Genomic DNA, 23,754 nt, shown 5'->3' on the forward strand with positions numbered 1-23,754 from the left:
GAAACACTAAGTTGATGATCTGTCTCCCTACCTCATGTTCTTCCTTTTTCTTTGTCTGTTAATGGTCCACCATTGTTCCATTTGTCTAAAATCGAAATGACCGCCATCCAATAGAAATAGAATGTAAGCCACATATATAATTTCAAATTTTCCTAGTAGCTACACTACACATTTTTAAAGAAACAGGTTAAATTAATTTTAAATATATTTTATCAGCATTTCAACATGTAAGCAATGGGATATTTACATTCTTTAATATAAAAACCTTAGAAATCCAGAGTATATTTTACAATTACAGTACCTCAGTTTAGACCATCCACAGTTCAAGTGGCAAGTTGCTACAATATTACTGGGTCTTTGTTACATAGACAATGCAGGTCTGTCTACATCTGAAAAGTGACTCTTGACTCTTGTTCCCTCACCCTCCATCTCCAAGCGTTTAGCGTGTCTCTGTAATGTCTCTCATAACTATTTTGCCATTTCTATTCAACACATGTAAGACCAGCCTTTCCAAAGTGCTATCAAAAACACCATCAATGGCTTCCAATCACCTACCAAAGAGCATTCAGATGCCTCACACTGGTGTTCAAAGCCTTCCACAAAAGGTGCCCTGATTGTTTTATGGCATCACTTTTCATTGCCCCTCTCTAACACTCGTCTCCTTCAAGTAATCCAGAATACAGATTGTTCTCCCATCATATCCCTACTTTCCCAACCTTTCCCTTTGGTCATTGGCTCGCCTCTCTGCCTGTTAAAATTTTACTCTTTCTTCAAAGTTGTTGTTGAACTCTACTTTTTCATTAATACTTGCCTGTTTTTCCCAACTAGATAGAATCTCTTCATTATTTTATTGCACAATTCTGTATTTCTCATGCAATTTAGGCAAATCTATTTTGATTTAGAGTTTTGTGTATATTTTTCTTATCCCTTCTAATTTTTAGCCTGTTGTGAGCCAGGACGGTATCTTTAAAATCTCAGTATCCCAGGCAACAGTCAACTGGTTCCTTGAATCTACAAATAGATGCCTAAGAGAAGCCAATCTCTGAGACCCATTGGTGAAGAAAAGCAGAGTACAGAAAACCGTCTTTTTGAAAGAGCTTTCCATCACTCAGGCAACAGTAAGTACCCAGAAAGGCAGGGAGATTTAATGTCATATTTTTTTTCTATGAGCTTAAATGGGAACTTAAGGTTAAAACTCAAAAAGCTAGCCTACAAACTCTCTTTTGGAGATGTGTTTTCAGGCAGCATTGTTTTGGAAAGTGCTGCATAGGAGAGAGAAGCCTGGCATCATTACTGAAGTGCTGTCATGTTATAATTCGGGTATAAGTGTGGGCATCCTCACTATCTCAGGAAGCATTTTTTCCAATACTATAATCTTGGTTTTGGCTGAGGATATCCCTTATCTTCTCCCAGATGATGTCTAATTCTATAACCAGGACAATTACTGGGTCTTTGTTCCAGGGTAATAGGATACAAGTTTGTAAATCAGTAGGCCGGTGGTATGTAAAAATAACATAAACGTTTCTTTAGATAAAACCAAATCCATGAAACAAAATTCATTGTGCAATGTGCAAGTGAGGGGAGCAATCATTTCCGCCATCTGTCTGAAAGACACTCACACCCTTAGAGCAAATTCAAAGAAGGAAAACAGCACTGTCGAAGTTTTGGGCCCATGCCTAGGGTTCTTTTCCTCTAAATATAGGAACAAATATTGAAGTCCCTGGTGCATTTGTTCCCGTTGTCCAGGTCGCTTCCATGCTTCTGCCTCCCCACAACTTGACTGCTTCTTGTCTCCAGGCAGAAAGCTCTCTCCATCAATGCTGACTACATCAATTCCATTCCATTCAATTAGGCAGGGATCCGGGAAAGTGGACATAATACAAACCAGAGACAGTGAACTACTTAGTATTTTGGGGTTTGTTTGTTTTCCAGTTCCTAATGGCCTATCAACTACAACAGAGTGAAGAGATTTTGTAGTTGGCTCATTTTGAAAGCTAAACAGAAACAACAGTTTCTAGTTTATTTGGGACTCTTAATTATTTAGTATCAACAGAGATAATTTCCTTGGGGAGTTTGACATGAAAAGGAGTTTAGTCTACGTGTGTTTTATAAAAAATAGGGCAATCAGGATAAGGTTCCATTGTAAGAAGACAGTTTCCCTATTCACAGTAACCACTAGTAAGGCCTGCCCTGGAAGGGCTTGGTTTCCATGGTGATATCACGTTGACACTTGCGCGCCAGCAGCCTCTAGTTGGCAAGATTAGACACCTTAAGCAGTCCTGCTCTCTCCTGACAAGCTGCAGCTGGCTACTGACCAGTGGACATGGCCCTGGAGCACCTTGGGGTAAGCTCTCCCAGGAGAAAGACGTCCAGTCTTTCCTCCTGCCAATGAGGTCAAATGAGCATGAAGTATTTTAATTAGATAACTGAAGAATTGTACCCTTTTTTTTCACAAACTGATAAAAAGAAAGTGGGGGGAATATCAGACATACAGATAAAACTTCTGTATTTGGTTTCTTCATAAACTATAGAAATACTATGACCATAATTGATCAAAGTGGTGCTGTATTCTACTTGTATGTATGAACTAATAATAATTTAATATCTCTTCTTTTGCATTGAGGGGAGTAATAATTCTGTGTAACTTGAGTTTACACAGAACAGTTTGTAAACACTTCTAATTATAAAATCCATGGGGCAACAGTATGAATACCTTTCAGATAAGTAAATGTTTGGGAGTGAGTCTCACTGTATGGAATACATGGAGGAATTGTAAGAAAACTACTATAATATGAAGAAAGGACTGGGGTGATTTAATCAAGGCCTTTGAAGGATTTGTCCTGGTAGAGTTTACCATGACTATATAATTTCAGTGACAGCAATCAGGTCTGAAATAGAAACAGTGGGCCAGGAATAAGCTAGAATAAGCTTGGGGAGTAGTGTGGGGAAATAAAAACAGAAATCCTTTTTTGTGGTGGATCTTCATTTTGAGGTTAAAACTATCAACTCACCAATTCCACTATATTTAAGCTTCTCAATGTGGCTTGAAATTCTCATGCGGATTCCAAGGTGATTGAAAGAAACACCTTGAGGTACTCACCCTTTCTTTTACTTCTTAATGGTAATAAATAAATAGGCCCATTCACCTGCAATTGATGGTTGCTCTCTCTCTCGCTCCCACTCTTGCACACGCTCTCTATGTGTGTGTATTCCATAATCTTTTTATTTCTTTTATTTTTTGTTTATTTTTTTTGAAACAGGGTCTTTCTTTGTTGCCCAGGCTAGAGTGCAACAGTGTGATCCTGGCTCACTGCAGCCTCAGCCTCCTGAGCCCAAATGATTCTCCCACCTCAGCCCCCCGAGTAGCCGGGACCATGCACAGGCATGCACTGACACACCTGGCTAATGTTTTTAATTACTTATTGAGACAAGATCTCACTATGCTACCTAGACTGGTCTTGAACTCCTGGGCTCAAGCTGTCCTCTTGCCTCAGCCTCCCAAAGTGTTAGGATTACAGGCATGAGCCACCATGCCCAGCTTACAAATTTCAATAGGAAAGAAAATTATATCGACCTACTTTTAAACCTAAAAGTAGAACACCAATGGAAACAAAAAAACACATTTATTTGTTTAAAAAACAGACTAAGAGTCACTTGGACAGTGCCATTTACGCCTACCAGATATGCTCCAGGCACTATCCAAGGCACTTACATAATATAATATATAAGATTGATTCTTTACTGCTGGAAAGTACTGATCAGCTCTTTATGTTACTGTCTTGGATGTGTCTGATCATATGTGTTTAAGTTTCTACTAACACATACATGATAGTCTCTGTCATTTATATGAGTCAGTTGTTCATTTAAACTAAAATAACTGGGTTGCTAAACAACTGTACATTTAATCAAGACTTTGCTTGCTCAATGATATGGTTTGGCTCTGTGTCCTCACCCAAATCTCACCTTGAATTGTAATAATCCTCACATGTCAAGTGTGGGGCCAGGTGGAGATAACTAAATCATGGGGGCAGTTTTCTCCATATTTTTCTCCTGATAGTGAATAATTCTTATAAGATCTGATGGTTTTATAAATGGGAGTTCCCCTGCACAAGCTCTCTTGCCTGCCACCATGTAAGATGTGTCTTTGCTTTTCCTTTGCCTTCCACTATGATTTTGAGGCCTCCTCATCCATGTGGAACTGTGAATCCATTAAACCTCTTTCCTTTATAAATTACTCAGTCTTGGGTATGGTAGTGTGAGAATGAACTAACACAGTAAATTGGTACTGGGTGGTGGGGCACTGCTGTAAAGATACCTGCTAATGTGGAAGTGAATTTGGAACTGGGTAACAGGCAGAGGTTGGAACAGTTTGGAGGGCTCAGAAGAAGACAGGAAAATGTGAGTAAGTTTGGAACTTCCTAGAGACTTGTTGAATGACTTTAAACAAAATGCTCAGAAGAAGACAGGAAAATGTGAGCAAGTTTGGAACTTCCTAGAGACTTGTTGAATGGCTTTGAACAAAATGCTGATAGTGATATGGGCAATAAGGTCCAGGCTGAGGTGGTCTTAGATGGAGATAAGGAATTTGTTGGGAATTGGAATAAAGGTGACTTTTGCTATGTTTTACAAAGAGACTGACAGCATTTTGCCCCTGCCCTAGAGATCTGTGGAACCTTGAACTTGAGAAAGATGATTTAGGGCATCTGGCAGAAGAAATTTTCTAAACAGCAAAGTGATCAAGATGTGACTCAGGTGCTCTTAAAAGCATTCAGTTTTATGTATTCACAGAGAAGTGGTTTGGAATTGGAACTTATGTTTAAAAGGGAAGCAGAGCTTAAAAGTTTAGAAAATTTGCATCCTGATGATGTGATAGAAAAGCAAAACCCATTTTCTGAGGAACAATTCAAGCTGGCTGCATAAGTAACGAGGAGCAAAATGTTAATCGCCAAAACAATGGAGAAAATGCCTCCAGGGCATGTCAGAGGTCTTTACAGCAGCTCCTCCCATCACAGGTCTGGAGGCCTAGGAAGAAAAAATGGTTTTGTGGGCCAGGCCCGGGCCTTACTGCTTTGTGCAGTCTTGGGAGTTGGTGTTCTGCATCCCAGCCATGACTAAAAAGGGTCAATGTAGAGCACAGGTCATTGCTTCAGAGGGTGCAAGTTCCAAGCTTTGGTGGTTTCCACATGGTGTTGAGCCTGTAGGTACACAAAAGTCAACAATTGAGGTTTGGTAACCTCTGCCTAGAGTTCAGAGGACATGTGGAAACTCCTGGATGTCCAGGCAGAAATCTGCTGCAGGGGCAGGACCCTCATGGAGAACCTCTGCTAGGGCAGTCCAGAAGGGAAATGTGGGGTTGGATCCCCCAAACAGAGTTCCCACTGAGGCACTGCCTAGTGGAGCTGTGAGGAGGCCGCTTGTCCTCCAGAACCCAGGATAATAGATCCACCAACAGCTTACACTGTGTGCCTGGAAAAGCCACAGACACTCAATGGCAGCCCATGAAAACAGCTGGGAGGGAGGCTGTACCCTGCGAAGCCACAGGGCTGGAGCTGCCCAAGACCGTGGGAATCTACCTCTTGCATCAGGATGACCTGGATGTGAGACATGGAGTCAAAGGAGATCATTTTGGACCCTTAAGATTTGACTGCCTTGCTGGATTTTGGACTTTCATGGGGCCTGTAGCCCCTTTGTTTTGGCCAATTTGTCCCATTTGGAATGGCTATATTTACCCAATACCCATACCCCCATTGTATTAGGAAGTACCTAACTTGCTCTTGATTTTACAGGCTCATAGGCAGAAGAGACTTGCCTTGTCTTGGGTGAGACTATTGACTGTAGACTTTCAAGTTAATGCTGAAATGAGTTAAAACTTTGGGGGGACTGTTGGGAAGGCATGATTGGTTTTGCAATGTGAGGACATGAGATTTAGGAAGGGCCAGGGGTGGAATGGTTTGGTCATGTTTCCACCCAAAACTCACCTTGAATTGTAATAATCCCCACATGTCAAGGGCAGGGCCAGGTGGAGATGATGGAATCAGAGGGGGACGTTTCCCCCATACTGTTCTCATGGTAGTGAATAAATATCATGCAATCTGATGGTTTTATAAATGAGAGTTCCCCTGCACAAGCTCTCTTGCCTGCTGCCATGTAAGACATGACTTTGCTCCTCATTTGCCTTCTGCCATGATTGTGAAGCCTCCCCAGCCATGTGGAACTGTGAGTCCATTAAACTTCTTTCCTTTATAAATTACCCAGTCTCAGGTATATCTTTATTAGCAGTGAGAGACCAGACTAAAACACTGGATATACACAGAAAAATGTTATTTGCTTTGAGACACCTACATGGGCACTGGTGCCCCACATGAGTCAGTGTTTTGTAGGGGCCCCCAGGATCATCAGTTTGCAAAGCTGATAACTAGATCAACTTTATCAGCTTTGCAAACTGATGGAAAGTTTGCTAGAAAGAGAGGGACGCTATCTCCCTGGTGCATGCCAGTTTACCTAATGAATCCAAGTTCATCTAATGCTCAGTTCACCTAATGAATCATGGAGAATGAGGCACACACCCACAGCTATTCAGTGGATAGAGGAGCTATCTTTCACCCTGAGATTTATAGTTGTTGTGTTTAAATAATGCCTAAAAGCAGTCAGTTCTGTTGTGTCCTTTTTAATGACGTGCACTATCTAAAAACCATTTCAGGGTCACTCAGTGAAGAAGCTGTGCCAGGAGACGGGGAATATCTTCCAAATCCTCAAGCAAACTGTGCTGAAAACAAACTGCTGAAACAAATACAAGCATATGACTTTAAAATGATGCCTCTGGAAATAAGGGACATACAGCAGCTGCCAGATGTTCATGATCCCACCTCCCCTACTTAACAAAGGCGCCGATATTTCACCAGAAATAAAATTTTATTAGTAACATGTCAAATGTTTTAAAATACAATTGCCTTTCTTCTTCCTCTCAGTTTAAAAAACAATCCAATAAAAACTCTAAATCATGACCCAAATATTTTTAAATGTGAAAAAGACATATTTTAGATTATGTAACAGATACACATTTTCCCAAATAAATGTTGTAGAACACCATCTGCTTGATATTTGAGTGCATTCCCACAGAAATAAATTTCTGCTTCTCTTCCTTCATTAATGGTTTATGACAAATTTATGACACTATATTTCACAATAGTTATATCAAAATTTTATGACCAAAAGAGCCTGACAAAAATCACTTGGCATGCTCAAATTAGACAATTTATGTGACTCTCTCATTTACACCAATCCTCCACCCCGTACTGAGACCCCAGCGACTGAGGAGAAATAGAAAAATTACTGCAGGGGAAGGATCTCTCACAGAATAACGCTCAAAAAAGAGCTCAAGACAAGAAGTTACAGATCCAGGTGCCATTTTCAGCTCAGGTTTTCCATAATCTTCAGCTTATGCAGCTACCCAAAATTCTGAATTTAATGTAGGATGTTTTTGTAAGGTTGTCTCAGATTTTGCCAAGGAAGAAATTGCTAAATTCTTGTTAACTGTGAACAGGATTTCATCTTTGTTACCAAATGGAGCTCCCTTATGTGAATATAATCAAGAGGAAAATCAAGAAGAGAAATTTGCATGTGATGGTACGTGACGCTACCCATGTTCCTTTCCTGCACTTGATATAGAGAAAACTTGTAAGAGGAATAATCTTTGCATTTTTCTCTGCAAAGTATTATAGTGTTTGTGGCCAATTTAGAAAACTAGTGTTATGGTTTGCTGATTTTACTTTATGCATTTTATTTCTTAAAAGAAAAAAAATCCCGCAGAACACAGACATGAACACAGAGTCTTTGAAAGTTTAAGAGTATAGGCTTCAGTCTGCATATTTCTCCAATGATGTAGACTCTCCCAACTCAAAGTGTGGTCGATGGATTGGCAGCATCCACATCACCTGGGACATTTGAGAGATGAAGACCTTCATTCCTCATCCCAAACCTACTAAAAGGAATCTGCATTTTCACAAGATCCCTAGTGACTTGTAAGCGCAAGAAGCACTAATGTAATGTTTTTAATCCACCCAACCCTAAAGGATAATCCTTGAGAAAGACAAAACTACTTTAATGGGGAAATTTTGTCCATAACATTCAATCAGGAATGTAACAACTTTTAGACATGGCCCACTTAATAAAGAAACAAAAAAACCTGAAATTTGTCTTGTTGCTGCTGTATAGTAATGAAGTTTGAGAATGGGAACATATATGTTAAAATGCCATATGTTACATAAATATTCAGGACCTGATTAATTATACACAACCTTCCATTGTTTCCAACCTAAGTAGTTTCTTTTGTGAGCCATATACAACTGTTAACTATTACACCGAATTCTGGAAACATGAAGATTGCCTTAGTAAACAATTATTTAATGACTAAGTGCAATAGTTTCAAAAAGAATTTTGTTCAGCCAGTAATGACCATGTTACTATGATGAATTCGTATTTGATACACTCCAGAAACTTTCCCAAAGGAGTTCAGCCAGTACTGCAAATTGTTACTTTCCTCTAAGTATCAATGGTAGGGAGCAAGCTGGGGGTGAAGAATAGAACCATAACTTCCACTTACAATGGACTATAAAGACTGGGGTCAGGATGTGATTTAAAGAGGAAACCACAGGGAGAGAAGGAAGGTGGCTTCAGAACCTGGTGTTAAGAAATACTGAAGTTCATTCAAGCAATTCACCAGCACAAGGCAAATTAAAGAAGGCTGCCCCTCTGACCTTGCACACAACATACACAACTTTCAGGCTGTGATTTATCGATTCTCTTTCTCCTTTAAGGCTCTCCTTAACATTAATATTAATCTGACTTGTCCCATAAAAGAACATGGAAGCTAGACAGGTAAGGGGAGAAGGAATTGTTCCCTACCTGATTTGTCTCCCTATCACACCCACAAGATATGCCCCAGGGATGGGCTAAAGTCAGCCATACTTCCCTTAGGCAATAGTGGCTTTTTGCCAACAGTAAATATGCTGTAAAGCAAAATGTATCCTCTCCTTCCCTTCTAAGATCTGGGCCAGGAAAACTTTCCTTCATCTTGTGCATCTTCTCACCTGCAAACACTTTTTGAAAGATATGTTTGATAGCCATCCCAGTTTGGAAAAGGGAAATGCAGGTACTGCATTTGGATTTGGTAAAACAAAACCAAATAATCTGATTTCTGGGACTGTGCATTATTCACTTATACATCCCCAGCTCTAGCACAGTGCCTGGCTCATAATAGCTGCTCAATAAATGGTAGTAAATTGCACTTATTTTCAAGTCTTCTAGCACTGAGTTTGTTAAATCTTGGGTGTTACATTGAAACCAGATAATGCATTTGAACTTATCCATTTTCCATTTACACACAGGCTTATCCTTTAGCCTTTCCCTAACCTTAATTATTTTCTATTTTTCCTTTGCTTATCCACCCAAAGAGCTCAGTTTCAGGGATATTTTACAGTGTTCACACTTTGCAAATAGTAGATATACTGAAAAGAATCTAGTCTTACTCATTACAGGTGAATGAAAGAAAGGAGAAATACATTGCAGAGATCAGGTGTTCTGTGTACAGCAGACATGGGAAAGCAAAATTGAGTATAGCAAGCAAGAACACCCCCCCACACAACAAAGCAACTTTTTCTTTCACTTACTAATCCTACTCTTTACTTCTCTGGCCCTGCCCTCTTTTTCCTCTTTTCTTAATTTTTCCTCTTCTACTTTTTTATTTTCTTCTTCACTTGGCCTTTAGGCTAGTTGGACACCCACAAGAAAGATCAACATTACGAAAGGCTCTCCATTTTCTATCTCACCTTCATTGTCATAAGGATGGCTCTTGCCATCAGAGAAAGGATGTCCAGGTTTAAAAAAAAAAAAAAAAAAAAAAAAAGTTGTAACTGGTCTTCCACCTTTTGCAGCTCCTTAACAAAGCCCGCTGGGTAGTCAGCAAAGCAAGCCTGTGTGTGGGTCTCCCTATAGATTAGTTTGCCATGCTAAAATGCCGGTAGTCTATTAGTTAACCCAGATAAGTTTACACATTTTACATACAAATTTTCTAAATCAAGATAATATTAGTCAACCCCTTATCTATGAGTTGTTTATTGGGAAAAATAATTAAATGCCCTACAAGATATTTTTTAACTACCTGTTTCGAGGCAGACACTTTTTTAAAAAAGCATATTAACAAATACCACTGGGGAGGGATAGCATTAGGAGAAGTACCTAATGTAGATGACAGGCTGATGGGTGCAACAAACCACCATGACACGTGTATACCTGTGTAACAAACCTGTACGTTCTGCACATGTATGCTAGAACTTAAAAAAAAAAAAAAAAACCACTGGTTTTTAAGACAGTTCCTTCTCGATGTATGAATGTATAGATCAGAAAACTCAGTTAATGATGTCATCAAATAAAACAGGCTTTTATATCTGTCACTGGTTCATTGCTCAAGAGTTCTTTCTTCAAGATTTATTAAATACAATAAATATTACAATGTCACACTTTTTTCATATTTTTTCTCTTCCTCTCTTCTCTATGCCAAAGTGTATGTATTTCAATCCTCAATCAATTTCAATATGTGGCATTTTTGTAATTCATATCTATTAGCATTGGTATCTTTTACTTACAGACACTGTCCTAAACCAAGTCAAATGTTCATTTCAGAAAACATTTTAAAGTATTAGAAAGCTAATTCTACCTTTAAAATTGTATGATGGTGTAACTATCCCATCAAATTTGGAGTTTTTCAAATAAGATCTTATTTTTTAAAATAAGTGTTCTGATTAAGTATTTTATAAGCAGTGAAATAAAATTTTTGAAACTTTGGTATCAAATCTTGCCCTCAAATTAATTTTCAAACATTTAAATCTGTATTTCAAAGCTAACTCATTTATACTAAATTGCCTTTAAAAATTAATCTAAATTATAATTTTTTAGTTTCTTCTCAAGCATTTCTTCCTACTTTGATTGAGTAATTAAACATAAGCCTCATAATCTTATCAATAATATATCTATGTGGTCTTCAAAAATGCAGGCTAATTAGGGAACCAATACTCTTTATACTAACTGAATTCATGTTAATCACCCCAGTGATTAATTAGAGGGACCAAGTATTGAATCAAAACTAAAACCAAATTTCTCTTGAATAGAAGAAAGTCTTCTTGGTTACAAGATGGCATCCAACTAGGGAAGATACTTTGTTGACAAGTCACCATACATAGATTTTTTTTCCAAGGCATATGATTCCTAAGGGTCTGTAGTATCTTCATTTAAAGCAGTGCCCTTGATTATGATTATTATGTGTAAAGTGTTCTGAAAGCACATTAGTAAGCAAATCATTCCAAATCCCTTTAACCATGTTCTTCTTATGTCCTATGCAATCCTTATTTTAGATTCTTATCTTCATTATCATAGTCTTCCTAACACTCATCTTTGAGTCTTTGGTATTTTCTTAAATACACCTTTGGCACCTAGTTTTTCCAATCTGTTTTATCAGTTAATGACAATTCTTTAAATGATACGCTCCATAGGACAAAACTTCAGACATTGAAATCAGACATCTCACTCAAACCTGAAAGAACAGTATGAACCACTTCAAACAATTTCGTGAATCTATCCAACTTGTTAAATAATTATCTGTCAAACTGCAAAACATAAGGACTTATCTAAACTTCACCACCAAAGGCATTCTGAAACAATTTGTCAAATAGTGAATGATCAACTATTATACAAAAATCAGTGCAAAGTTTCATCCAGGCAGCCTTAAATGTACTCTTAGCTAGATGAAGAAATAACATCATGTGGAATTTGTTGTTCTCATTAATTTTTGCAGATAAGGTTTCTAAAAAGTATCAACTCATTAAAAACAAATTTACCTGCCTACCCTTTTCCTGAGCTTCACAGCCTATAAAAAAATAAAATAAATAAAACTTAAACTGCTAACCAAAGGCCCACCACAAATTTTAACCAACCTGTAGAATTTAAAGATCAGCCCATCTGCAAGGCTATTTTGTTAAATTTCACTTTTAAAGAGAAAAGTCTAAGCCCTCCCCACAAAATAGTTAAATGGATCAGTTTGGAGTAATCTGGTCGTTACACTCAGCAGTTTAGTTGCAGTTTAGTTGCAGTGTCTTTGCCCCATCTTGAATTGCTACTAATGGTAAAAGGAAAATGGTGTCAAACAATTATTTGGCACAATGCTTGACAAGTCAAAGCACTTCAGAAAGAACCAGCCCTTCCTCATGTCATTTACAGAAAATTAAATGTGTTCCACCCTTCATCCTCAGGGATATGGCATTATAAATTTAATCTGTTACTTTCACTACTTTCTAGTAAGAGTGGCAGAATTTGGAAATCAGGGCGTAAAAGAAAATTTTTCACCTGTTTAATTGTTTAACGTAGGCCCCTTCCTACACATCTTATGTTTAAAAAAAATCTTTGCTTCTAAAGCGCTAATTGACCGCTTTATCATATGTGAACATATTTTCTATTCAATTTGATGATTCTAAGGACTGCTGAGTAATAACCATTGTTCTCTCCAATCAGTTCAGCATGCATCTCATCTTTGATATCAAGTGCACTGGTAATGAGTGCCTTATATTAACATCTTCACTATAAACAGTTCAGGCATTTAGAAACAAAGTATCAATGGACTTAACAGTTACTTTAATTCATTTTATAAATAAGCAACTGAGAATTTTGCTCCAAGTGGCTGCTAGTGTAGCCCATTTCATAAATGGCATTCTCCGAAGCATAAGGCACAATATGATACGAATGCAGCTCTTCATAATAGAGAGACTGAGAACAGCATTCTTGTACCATAAACTTCAGCCGTTTTCTTGTATCAGAATATGCAGTCTTATAACAGGGAGCTTCTTTAAAGTATTCATAGCTCTCTTTCTCCGTCTCTAGATGTATCTTCCTCAGCAAATTGTTAATTAACACAGACCTTCTTAAGTAGGTTTCTGGGTCTTCAAGAAACCTGAGCTTCTCCAGAGAAAGTTTGAGAATGCAAGTTCTGTCCTCAGGTAATATCAGGTGCTGGAAAGCAAACATGATCATTAAATCTATATTTAGAAAAACAAAAACTACAGCTGTTTACTGTTGACAACACTCATAGAAATGAAAAAATAATAATAAATAAACCCTTACTTTTGGAAAATACCCATGGTAATCTTGATGTAAATCTTCTTCTTCTGCATATTTTCTCTTAAAGTAGGCTACTTTCGACGTTGTTAATGTATATGTTAATACTTTTGTTGGATAAGCTAAACAAATAAAAGAATTGGGGAAAGGTCAGATTTTATTGTGGCAAATAGTATCTTATAACATAAATTTTTTCTATAAAAATAAACTGGTGATCCTGGAAATTGGTGTTCTCCCTTCAACGTGGTGAAGCTGTGATTGAAAAGCCGGCAGGTAGGAAAATACCACCATCCAGACCCAAACTAGATGTTCTAGAGAGGATACCTATCTTTATTCCCTTATGCAGCCCCTCAGAAATCAAATACCAATATACTATTTTATTTCATGCCATTTAATGGCAAAACACACCCAAATTTGAAATGGAATGTAATGGGAGGAGATAAGAAACTTTTCATCATTCTTTTAGTTAAACTGCCTAATATAGAGAGGACTTTTAGTGTTACTAGGTTAATCAAATTGGCATAAAATAGTTGATAGCCCAATTACACTTTAAAGAAATAACAGTGTATCTGTAGACAAAACACTCTATGGTATGATTATGGTATAGCCATCATCCTAACACATGGTTTAATGGATGTTCTAAGTAAATGAAAGAATTAGGTAAGGTTCTGATTTGCAGACTTGGCCTTGTCATAATACTCAAAGTGAAGACCTTTGTTTTTCTCCTTTAAAATACTGTTGCTACCGAGGTTCTGAGTTGTTTAAGGAAGGACGGAGTTCCAGAAGCCAATTTTCAGTGATCCTTCAGTTTAAAGGTAGTGCTTAAGGGAGTTCCCAGAGTGTACTCTAGGTGGCACTCATATCACAAAAAGGAGGCAAGATCTACTCTAAAAGCTAAAGACAAGCAGCTTCCTAGAGAAAGCACTGAATGAATTCAGAAAACAAATTGAGTCCAGTTCAATACTCATTCAACCTCAGGGGACCAGGCCAGAAAGAAACTTCATATTTAAACACAATTGATTTTACTCTTAATACACACCGTCAAATATTTCTATGTGTTGAAACCATTTAGTTCACAAAATAATGAATAATTTATGTGTTAGTTAAATAAACCTACAGCAAGACATTTGATGGTTTTTCTCCAAAATCTTAAATTTTTCTAAGCTTAGATATTTAAAATGCGTTCAAGACTTTTCTTTTTCTAGTTTGTCCTCCAACTCAGTGGCACCTGAGCGACAAAAGCTTCCTGCAACTTTTTGTAGTTATATGATTTTCCTCAGTCAGTAAGAAAAGCTACAAAATCAGTCCCAAGCATTCCAGTTTTTCACTGGCATCACTGTGGATTATTAACCAAAGAGAACCTTAAGTTTGAGTTGTTAGGTTTTGTTAACGGAAGGAAGCATTTTAAAACACTGGTGTATCTGATGTTAAAAGAAATGAGTATGTCATGATAATTCACAACTGAACTGAAGCAAAGACAATAGTTGCTACTACACTTACACAATCCCTGAATTCAGTAAGCAAACACAGCTTACGTAGAGTTTTCACTGATTTCAAACGTTTAGGAAATAAGAAGAACAAAACTGTATAGAGAACAAAGAAACCAGTTTTCTCAGGGGCTGTTTTTTAGTAAACTGCATTTTCTTTGGTATATATTTTAAGGATTTAATCAAATAATTAGGTGAAGCTTTGGGTTCTCCCATGTGACAATTACTTGTACTTACTTCTTTTTAAACTGTTTAGCTAATTGATGTAATAGTAGTTTTCAAATGTTAGTGAGCATCAGAATTATCTGGAGGGTATGTTAAACTCTGAGGGACCCACCCCCAGAGTTTCTAATTCAGTAGATCTGGGCTAGGAGCAGTGAAATTGCATTTCTAACAAATTTCCAGGTGATGCTGATACTGCTGGTCTGGGGATTGCATTTTGAGAGCCTCTCGTTTGCAGCATTCAGCAGGTGTAGTAGTAGTACTATGGCAACAAGTTAAGAGCAGAACGTTCAGTCAATCAGCTGATTGCCATATCAGTAGAATGTCAGGCAATTGGCTTGATTGATTGTTGTTGTTACTGTTGCTTCCCTACACTGGCTTAGATGCTTTAGCCTCATGAACAAAGCCAGACTGCATTTTAACTAAATAGTGAACAATGAAGTCAGTTTCCCTGGGTTCACATTAAGAAGCATCAATGGCTGTTATTAGCATTATATCTGGGCAGGTCACTAATTTTTTTAACAAGTTCTAATGAATTACTATAGTGTAGGTGACAGTGAGGAAAGACTAGAAAATGAGATGAGTAACTTTATCATAAGCAAACATAACCTTCTTATATGTATCTTTTTTAAATGTCTGCTCATTTTATCTTCCATCTAATGCAATATCTACAGCATTTACGACCAATTAAAAATCTTTTAATGAGTGATACAAGAGAGGGCAGGTGGCAGATTAGAGAACCAAATGACAAACTTATAGTTCTGGCTCCCAAGTGCACCTCCAGGAAAGTTATTTTTATTTAACAGATCAAGATAAAAAAAAATCATATCAAATGATTCCAAGGTTCATAAAGATTGTCTGGCTATCATCAACCAGTTAGCCTAAGATACTGAATGTATCAGATCCTGAAAACACAGATAAAATTCTCAGGAGTTCTAGATTTGAGTCTCAACTCCTCCGTGGGCAACACACTTAGCCATTTAGTTTATTGCTCTTAAAAAATACCCCTATGAGTTGTTAAAAATGCTGAAAAGCCTTCACAGCTGGTATCAGTTTGACAATTACCTCTTTGCAAGCTGTTTAGCTATTTAAAATGTTTTCAGTATCAATTTTGGAGGATGGTTCTAGCCACTTTTAGGTTAAAATATATAGCAAACATAAGTTCCTACATCTGTTTGCTTGGCTAGATTAGAACTCAAAAAATTCATAGCTGATAACTATGTATCCATCACCTGATTGAGCCTCCTCAGTGTCCAGATAAGAAAATTACAGCCCAGACGAGTTCAATAATTTACATTCTGGTATGTGGCTAAGAGTTTGGGTTTTGAAAATCAGATGGAAGTGGTCTGAATTCCAGCTCTGCTGCTGCTTATTTGTGTGACTTTGAGCAAATTACATAAACTCTCTAGAAATCTCATTTGTAAAGTAAGGATAGAAATAACACTGGCTCATAAGATCATTGAAATAATTCATAGAAAGTGACTGGCACTGTGCCTAGCATATAGTAAATACTCAATCAAATTGTAGACCTTATTTGTGCCATTAGTCACAAATATACCACATAGAAACAAAGCCCAGCCTGAGTCACAAATAAACCACATAGAAACAAAGCCCAGCCTGGCCTCCTAGCTCTGACTCAAAGACTCCACCACGCTGCCTCCCAAAAATACTAGATTGTAATCAGCAAGTTAAAAAACTGCAAGAAGATATTGCAAATGATCAAGTTGAAAAAAACTAGTACAGATTCTATAACAACTCCAAATATCTCTGGTGTATTGCCATTGGTCATGCATTTTGGGTGAAGGAGGTGTAAACTATTTTTGAAACATACAGGTAATCATCTGGATAATTAATTAAAGCTGACCTGACTGTCCAAGGAAGTTTGGTTGTTATGATTCAGTAAACACGTGTAAATCTGTTATAGTTCTCCTGCAACTAAAAGGTCAAACTCAACCCAGCCTATTAATTCAAATAAAGATGACGAAATAGACAAGAAAAAAATGAAATGACTTTATGTCTTCTTATTCTGAGTGTTCTGAGCTCTGAGAACAGTATGTAAATTACAAAACTGAATTAGGCTGAGCCTAAATTTATCTCTGAAAGTGAAATGGCTAATGCTGGCTTGAATATTCAAGCTGTTTCTAATGCTATATCCTCTGGGCCCATAAAATATCTGTGCCAGGCTCAGTGTCTTTGGTAGTATAAAACATCAATAACCAACAAATTAAAAGTTACGGAACAGAGTGACCATCCCTGTCATTAGAGTTCTAGCAATACAATTTATATGTAATTCTTTAAATAAATGTTTAAAATGTAATTACAAATGATTGCTCAAATGCTCTTCCTTATTGCTCTGCTTCTGCCTCCAGAAAACTAAAATCCTATTATGGTGCAGGTGATTTCATTTGGTACATGGCCCGGGGACAATATATTAAGGAATCATCATGAGCAAATTAATTTACAAATACTTTGAGATAACAGACCACAGTAAAAAGAACAACTCCTGTCAAAGTAATCCATTCTTTATCCAAGACTGAAAAGCTGGAGACATGGTGAAGAAGTGATGAGTTCAATATATGTTAATTTTAGTTTGGTTTTCATTTTTCTCCCCACAACATTTGAATCAAAATATTCCAAAAACAGAGTTGAAACCATCCTATTAGTTGCGTGCATCCCACCCACAGACAGAAGGGGTGGAGGCTGATCAATGAGAAAGAAAGTTGGTTCCATCTCAGATCAACAACTGACTTGTGTTTAAGATAAATCAGGCACCTCCGCTTCACAGTCTCTTGCTGATTTTTCTTTGTAATATATTAACCTGGCATGAGCCTTTGAAAGCGCAATGGTTCCTATCTAGCTAAATAAAGCTTTGCTGGTGGCAAAACTACTGGAGATATTTCCTTAAGGGCCATGACCACAGTTGATTAGAAAGAGTTACCCCATCTGTCCCTGTTAACTATATTCTGCAGTCTCACTGCATGGCTTAAAATACTTCAGCATAACCTTCTAGTTCTGTCCAATGGCCCTAGTTCAAATATCAGCTCTACAGTTTATTTGCTTACTGACTTTGGCCAAGATATTTAACCTCAAAGAGCCTAACTTTTCTTTAACTGTTAAACGGGGGGACAATATCACACTCACTGAGTTTTACTGGAATTAGAAGAGATGATGTTTAAAAAGCAGTTACTCAGTGCCTGTCGCATGGGCTCATATTTCCTGCTCGATAAATGTTATGTATTATTATTGCAGTGATTTCATTTTGAAATCATAAGTACATATCCTGCTCAGCAGCATTATATTATACCTAGGACATTGGTCCTCTCTTTAGTGCTAAGCACGGGCTGCATGTAGCATTCACGAATGTGTTCAAGAAGGGAAATGGGTGCAAAGTTCAAGGCTATGATTCTGTGCCTTCTGGAGACCTTTGGCTCTGTTGATGTTTAACAATATTCCATCAGCCATCTTTCTTCTCTCTCATAACCCCCTTGCCTAGCACCTTTCTGGATAATATCCTGTATGGTAGCGGAACTCAGTGCCAGGTTTTATCTCCGAATCAATGGAACAATCTGTTTCTTCAGATTTATCATCCACCCCAAGCACAATATTGACTTTACTGGCAGTTTAGAATTACCAACAAGTTCCAGCTCCTAGCAGACTTTCTTATGAACTTCCAGGAATACTGAGAGTCAATTACTTAGAAGACTTTCTCAAGATACTAGCAGCATTGTTTGGTACTAGATTGTATCCATGTCCTTTGGGATAACCCCAAGCACAGGCATGGAATAGTAAAGAAAACCCCACCAGTTCCACAAGCCTACCCTACTCCCATGGTAATGGTCTCTGAACCAAACAGAACACCATTAAGTTTCCTTAGATGCTGTACTAAAGCCAATTTCTGCCGTGATCTGGCTCCGCTAATGATAGAGGCCAAGTGCAGGAGGCTTCTCGGGTAAACGTCGTGATCTTCCACCCCCTAGAAGTGGATTCCTGATTTTGAGGAATGATGTTCCCTTTTACCCCATCTTTTACCTTGGAAAGTAGAAATGAATTAGAAAGAAAATTGCTTTCTTGGAACCACATTGCAGTATAAGGGTTCCAAGAAATCCATACCTAGAGATATGCTAGAGAGATACTATAACTTCCCTCAATACCCAGGACTGGTACTCAAAGAAAAGACTTTTCATCCCTAACCTAAAGATAACAGTGGCCTTTCTAAAAGTACCTGATCTGTATCACTCACATTGTCTTCCACTTTGATATCACCACCACCACCACTCCATGCTTCAGTATATTAACAAAAACATCTGTCTGGGCCAATGTTGCTTCTGCTATCCCAGAAGGGATAAAAAACCCTTATGGATAAAAAACCGTAAGATTGAGCTAATCTTTAATTTTACTCACTTTAAAACACATGAGGATTTGCCTGGAGTTGGGTGGCTCTCTGCCCTCACTCATGTGGTACCTGATTTGTGTTTCACCTGGAGTAGCTCTAGTGGTAAAATAATTTTCATTCACAGGGTACCTTCTCACTAAAGAGCTACAGGTGCTTCCATGGAATAGCACACAGCCATACTATACATCCATAAAAAAGAATGAAATCATGTCCTTTGCATCAACATAGATGGAGCTGGAAGCCATTATCCTAAGAGAACGAACACGTAAACAGAAAACCAAATACTGCATGTTCTCATTTATAAGTGGGAGCTGCATTGAGTACACATGAACACAAAGAACAGACACAGGGGCCTACCTGAGGGAGGAGGGTGAGGATACAAAAACTACCTCTCAGGTACTACGCTTATTACCTGGTGTTGAAATAATCTGTAGACCAAACCCCCAGTGACACACAATTCGCCCTTGTAACAATCCTGCACATGTACCCATGAATATAAAATAAGTTTTTCCTAAAGAGCTATAGATGCTTCATTAAATTGTGTTATGTTCGAGCTCAAGCAATCTACTTAAGCTTGTAGTCTTATACCACACATTAGATAGAGAGAAAATGAGCCATAAAGCAGTAAAATGAGCAGCACATGGAGGCAGAACTGAGGTTCTAGGCTCTTGAGTCTTGACTCTCTTAACAATATTCCCAACTTTTCTTCATGTTCCTTACTCATGCTCCCTTTTCCCAGGCACTTTGAAAATAATATATACTCTGAAATACACATGCAGAGTAGACTTCCCAACCTCAAACTGGTTCCTCCTGTCCTTCTACACACCACTGATATTTAGATAACTCTTGTATTTCTACCAAGAAGCCTTCTTGCTGCACTTTACTTTCTGTCATTCTTTTGTATTCTAAATATAAGGCTGTATTACAATATTGAGCACAATACTGGTTAGCTCTTAGTGCTTTTCAGTAATATCCTTCCACCACCCCTTCACCCCATCTGAGAATTATTGCAGTGAATTGGATTGGCTCTGTTATTAGCCCATTTGCATAAATTTAATTAGAAAAACTATTTAAAAACTGGTGTTAGATTACAAAGGGTAAACATTAATGTATTAACATTATTTCGATAAACAACTTAAAAATAAAAAGGAAAAAAAAGAATCCACAATGATTGGCTTCTCCCAAAACTCAAAAGTATCCTTCCTTCGTTTTAGTGCTAAATGGTTGTGGTCAATGTACTCCTACCTCTGCTTCAGAGTTAGCAGTTTTGCTTTTTCTAGGTTTCTGAGGCATATTGCTTTGACAAACAGAGCAATCTGAACTGATTATTCCTTGGCTTTAGAGTTATTGTTGGGATGCCAGCTGACATGAGTCATCAGTAGGGAGCCCAGGTATGGAGGGAAGGGCCTCAACCTCTTGATAAAAGTTTTCAACATCTCTCTGTGCATCAAAGCATCTTCTAAATTCCATGAAGTTTACATGACATAAAACTGAACATAGAATTTTTCACATATACCTAAAAACTTCCAAATAGAGTATATGAGTAAAAAAGACTGAAATTATAATTTGATTTAGTTTTAACCTGCTTGATCTCAGCCTTATCCAAATCTTATACTCCTAAGTGCGTGCTCTCTTTATAACCCATTACATATACAAGTGCAGCTTGTGTTCAAATTGATGAGAGTGACTAGATCCTTAAATAAAAATTGGTGTGGAACTCTGTATACATCTCATGGCAGATGACAGTAAATATTATTGGTCTCCTTAGGTTGTTTCTCACCATAAAATGCAGTCAGTATGATAAATGAAGGAAGAAGGGTGGATGGTGCTAACGGCTAACAAAACAAACATTTTTGACAGTTCAAATGCTAATCTTTAATGTTTAAAATGATTAAACTACAGATATTTAAATAAGTGGCTACAGAGATCAATAATCTTAAAGTCTCATGGTATTCATAAATCTGTACCACTAGACCAGAATAAATTTTCAAATAGGTTTCTGAATAAAAATTGTCAATTATTTATTTTTATAAAGGGAGGAAAGAAATGGGATGAAATGCAGCATGGTCTATTCTTATAAGTTTGATTGTTATTTGCTAGGCTGGTTACCTACGGAAAGGGCACAGGACATGTGAAAGTTACAAATACTGGAGGACTGAATACTCATTTAGGATGTATTCAGTCTTGAAAATTGAGTTTAAAATGTTGAACCCTCAGAGGTTTCTATCATCATGACCTTATGCAAATTAAATTTCAAACATCACAATAATCTCTTTCTGCAACTTGGAGAGTTCTCTTCACTTCCTTCATTCAAACAGGCACTCGTGTGCTCAGTAGGCTTCCGCTTGGCATGTTCCCGGAGCCAGGCTACCTAATTTGGCCCGCCCTATTCACATGGGTCTTAGAGAGGAAAATCTGCCAGCCCACAAATGTCCTTTTTACAGAAAACCTCTATTGACTTCTACCCAGCAACCATCTATATAAACAACCCCTTATATTGATCTTGTAAGTTATGGTAATGCTACATTAGCATTCATTTCTCTGGATACATATTTAGACAGTAATTTCTTTTAAGCTAGCAATTACCTGGTAATGCTGAATCAATCCGAAAAGTGTATTTCTAGAACAGTTTCAGAAAATCTGCTGAGAGTTCCCCTTTGCACAGCGAGCATTTCTCACAGCCTCAGGCTCATGAATGGTTACCTGAGATCTTGAAACAAGAAGACAGACACAAATAACATCGGGCGAGTCAGGACTGCACTGACATGAACTGGTTCTCAAGTCAGGAGAAAGCCTGCAACAGGAGGATACTATCTAAGATATTTGAGATGGGGTTGGTCTGGACTAGATAGATAGATAAACCTTCAAACACACACAATCACTTCAGTGTTCTACAGATTTAAGTTTAAACATGAGAAATCTTAACTATCCTAAGAAATTTGGAAATAACTGAATAACTCATCTTACCAGTTATTTACTTGGGAGATTATTTTTGGAAGATTATCAGTACGCTGATTTAAAAAAAAAATCAGAGTCATTCTTAAGTTTTAATACCAGATTTTATATAATTTCAGGAAGTATTCCCTCTAAAGTAACAAACCAGGAGTTAACAGATGAACCCAGTCTTTCTTTGGAATGCACATTCTTTCTCACAAGATTTGAAATCACCAAATGCTACTTTTTCTTTGAAGACAGCATTTCTTTAAAGGGCCATGTTTAACTGCACCTTTTCTACATGGATGTATGCTTACGGATCTCATCATCTTCTAAATTTAGAGAGATGCGCTTTCCAAAGGAAGATAGGCAGCCAATAAGGAGGATCCCATCAAAAGAGAGGTGAGTTACTATGGTTACTTTTCAGGAGGTTGAGTAACAGTGAACGGCTGCTCTTAGCCAAATGGACCCTTTCCAGAGGAGGACCTAAAAAGAATGTTGCTATCCATACGTGTTGATTCCATTAGTCAAGACTACACTATGTCGTTTGAGCTTTAACCACAGGCTTTCTATGGGCGCTTGCTGCTTCCAGCCTAGCCGCATATAGGCAGCGAAGTCAACGGATAAACAAGGACTGAAAACTTCCGAACGCTAACCTGATAGCGAAGAGCAGGGGAATCTTCACCCAAGAACCAATCCCAAGGTTTACATTTAAAAAATCAAATCAGGTCATTTGGGACCAGCAGCTGGCCACTCTTCAATGACTGGGGGCGGGGTGGGATCCCGGAACACGTCCCTGTCATCCCCCTCAAGGAAAGGAGTCTCTTCTGAGCTCGGAGGAAAGCACCTGGCTGGATGGGTCCAGACATACCTTGCGAGCTGGGTCCACTCACCAGATCGGCGCATGCACCTGTTAGGTAGAGGCGCGGGGTTCGGAGCTCACTTCTGCTTTTGCGGCTGTCACTCTTCAGTCGGGCACTGACAGCGGCAGCAGCGGCAACTGCAGCTCGGCGGGCAGCCCTGGCTCCTGCAGGTCCGTCCCTCCAGTCTCTGAAGCGCCTCTCACTCCGGGTTCGCAGCTCTAGGCGGGCGCGCAGCTGTTCTCCGCTCGCATTGGACCACAGGGAGCAGATGTTACCCGGTTGCTAGGAGCGTTGCTAGGAGGCGATGACGCCCCTCCACAGCTCGGGAGCAACTTTCCTGTAGGTCGAGTGCGCTGGCGGGGGCTGCTGGGAGCAAGGTTGAGAGCTGGAACGCCGAGGGGCGGCGAACAAAGAGCCCCAACAGAGGGGTCCCGACTGCGCTCGCTTAAGTTGGGGCCGGCGGAGTGGACTGGGAGGCTGGGGCGGGGCGAGAGCCACGGGCACGGGTAGGTGAGCGGCCCCGCGCCTCCACCGGCAGGTCACTCGCTGCAGGCCTTGGCTCGATGTCCCCTACGGAGGTTGGGTTTGGGGAGAGGGGTGGGGCGGCACTTTCATCGACTGAGGAAGCAGCAGGGTTTGGCTCAGTGTTGTTGTTGTTGTTGTTGTTGTTGTTGTTGTTGTTGTTGTTGTTGTT

At 38.6% G+C, this 23,754-nt stretch overlaps 2 long non-coding RNA genes across 2 annotated transcripts; one reads left to right on the top strand and one right to left on the bottom strand.

The window, feature by feature from the left end:
• Nucleotides 1–1,054: 1,054 nt before the first annotated feature.
• On the top strand, nucleotides 1,055–6,931 carry LOC113225136. The gene is made up of 2 exons (XR_003309770.1): nucleotides 1,055–1,118; nucleotides 6,701–6,931. It is a non-coding gene; the product is annotated as an uncharacterized LOC113225136 (long non-coding RNA).
• A 3,166-nt stretch (nucleotides 6,932–10,097) lies between these two features.
• Nucleotides 10,098–23,324, bottom strand: LOC111554503. The gene is made up of 4 exons (XR_002735262.1): nucleotides 23,069–23,324; nucleotides 21,850–21,973; nucleotides 13,168–13,283; nucleotides 10,098–13,056 (listed from the first exon to the last, which is right to left on the bottom strand). It is a non-coding gene; the product is annotated as an uncharacterized LOC111554503 (long non-coding RNA).
• Between the last annotated feature and the right edge of the window lie 430 nt (nucleotides 23,325–23,754).

Source organism: Piliocolobus tephrosceles, chromosome 6 (genome assembly GCF_002776525.5).
Source record: "Piliocolobus tephrosceles isolate RC106 chromosome 6, ASM277652v3, whole genome shotgun sequence".
NCBI classification, from domain to species: domain Eukaryota; kingdom Metazoa; phylum Chordata; class Mammalia; order Primates; family Cercopithecidae; genus Piliocolobus; species Piliocolobus tephrosceles.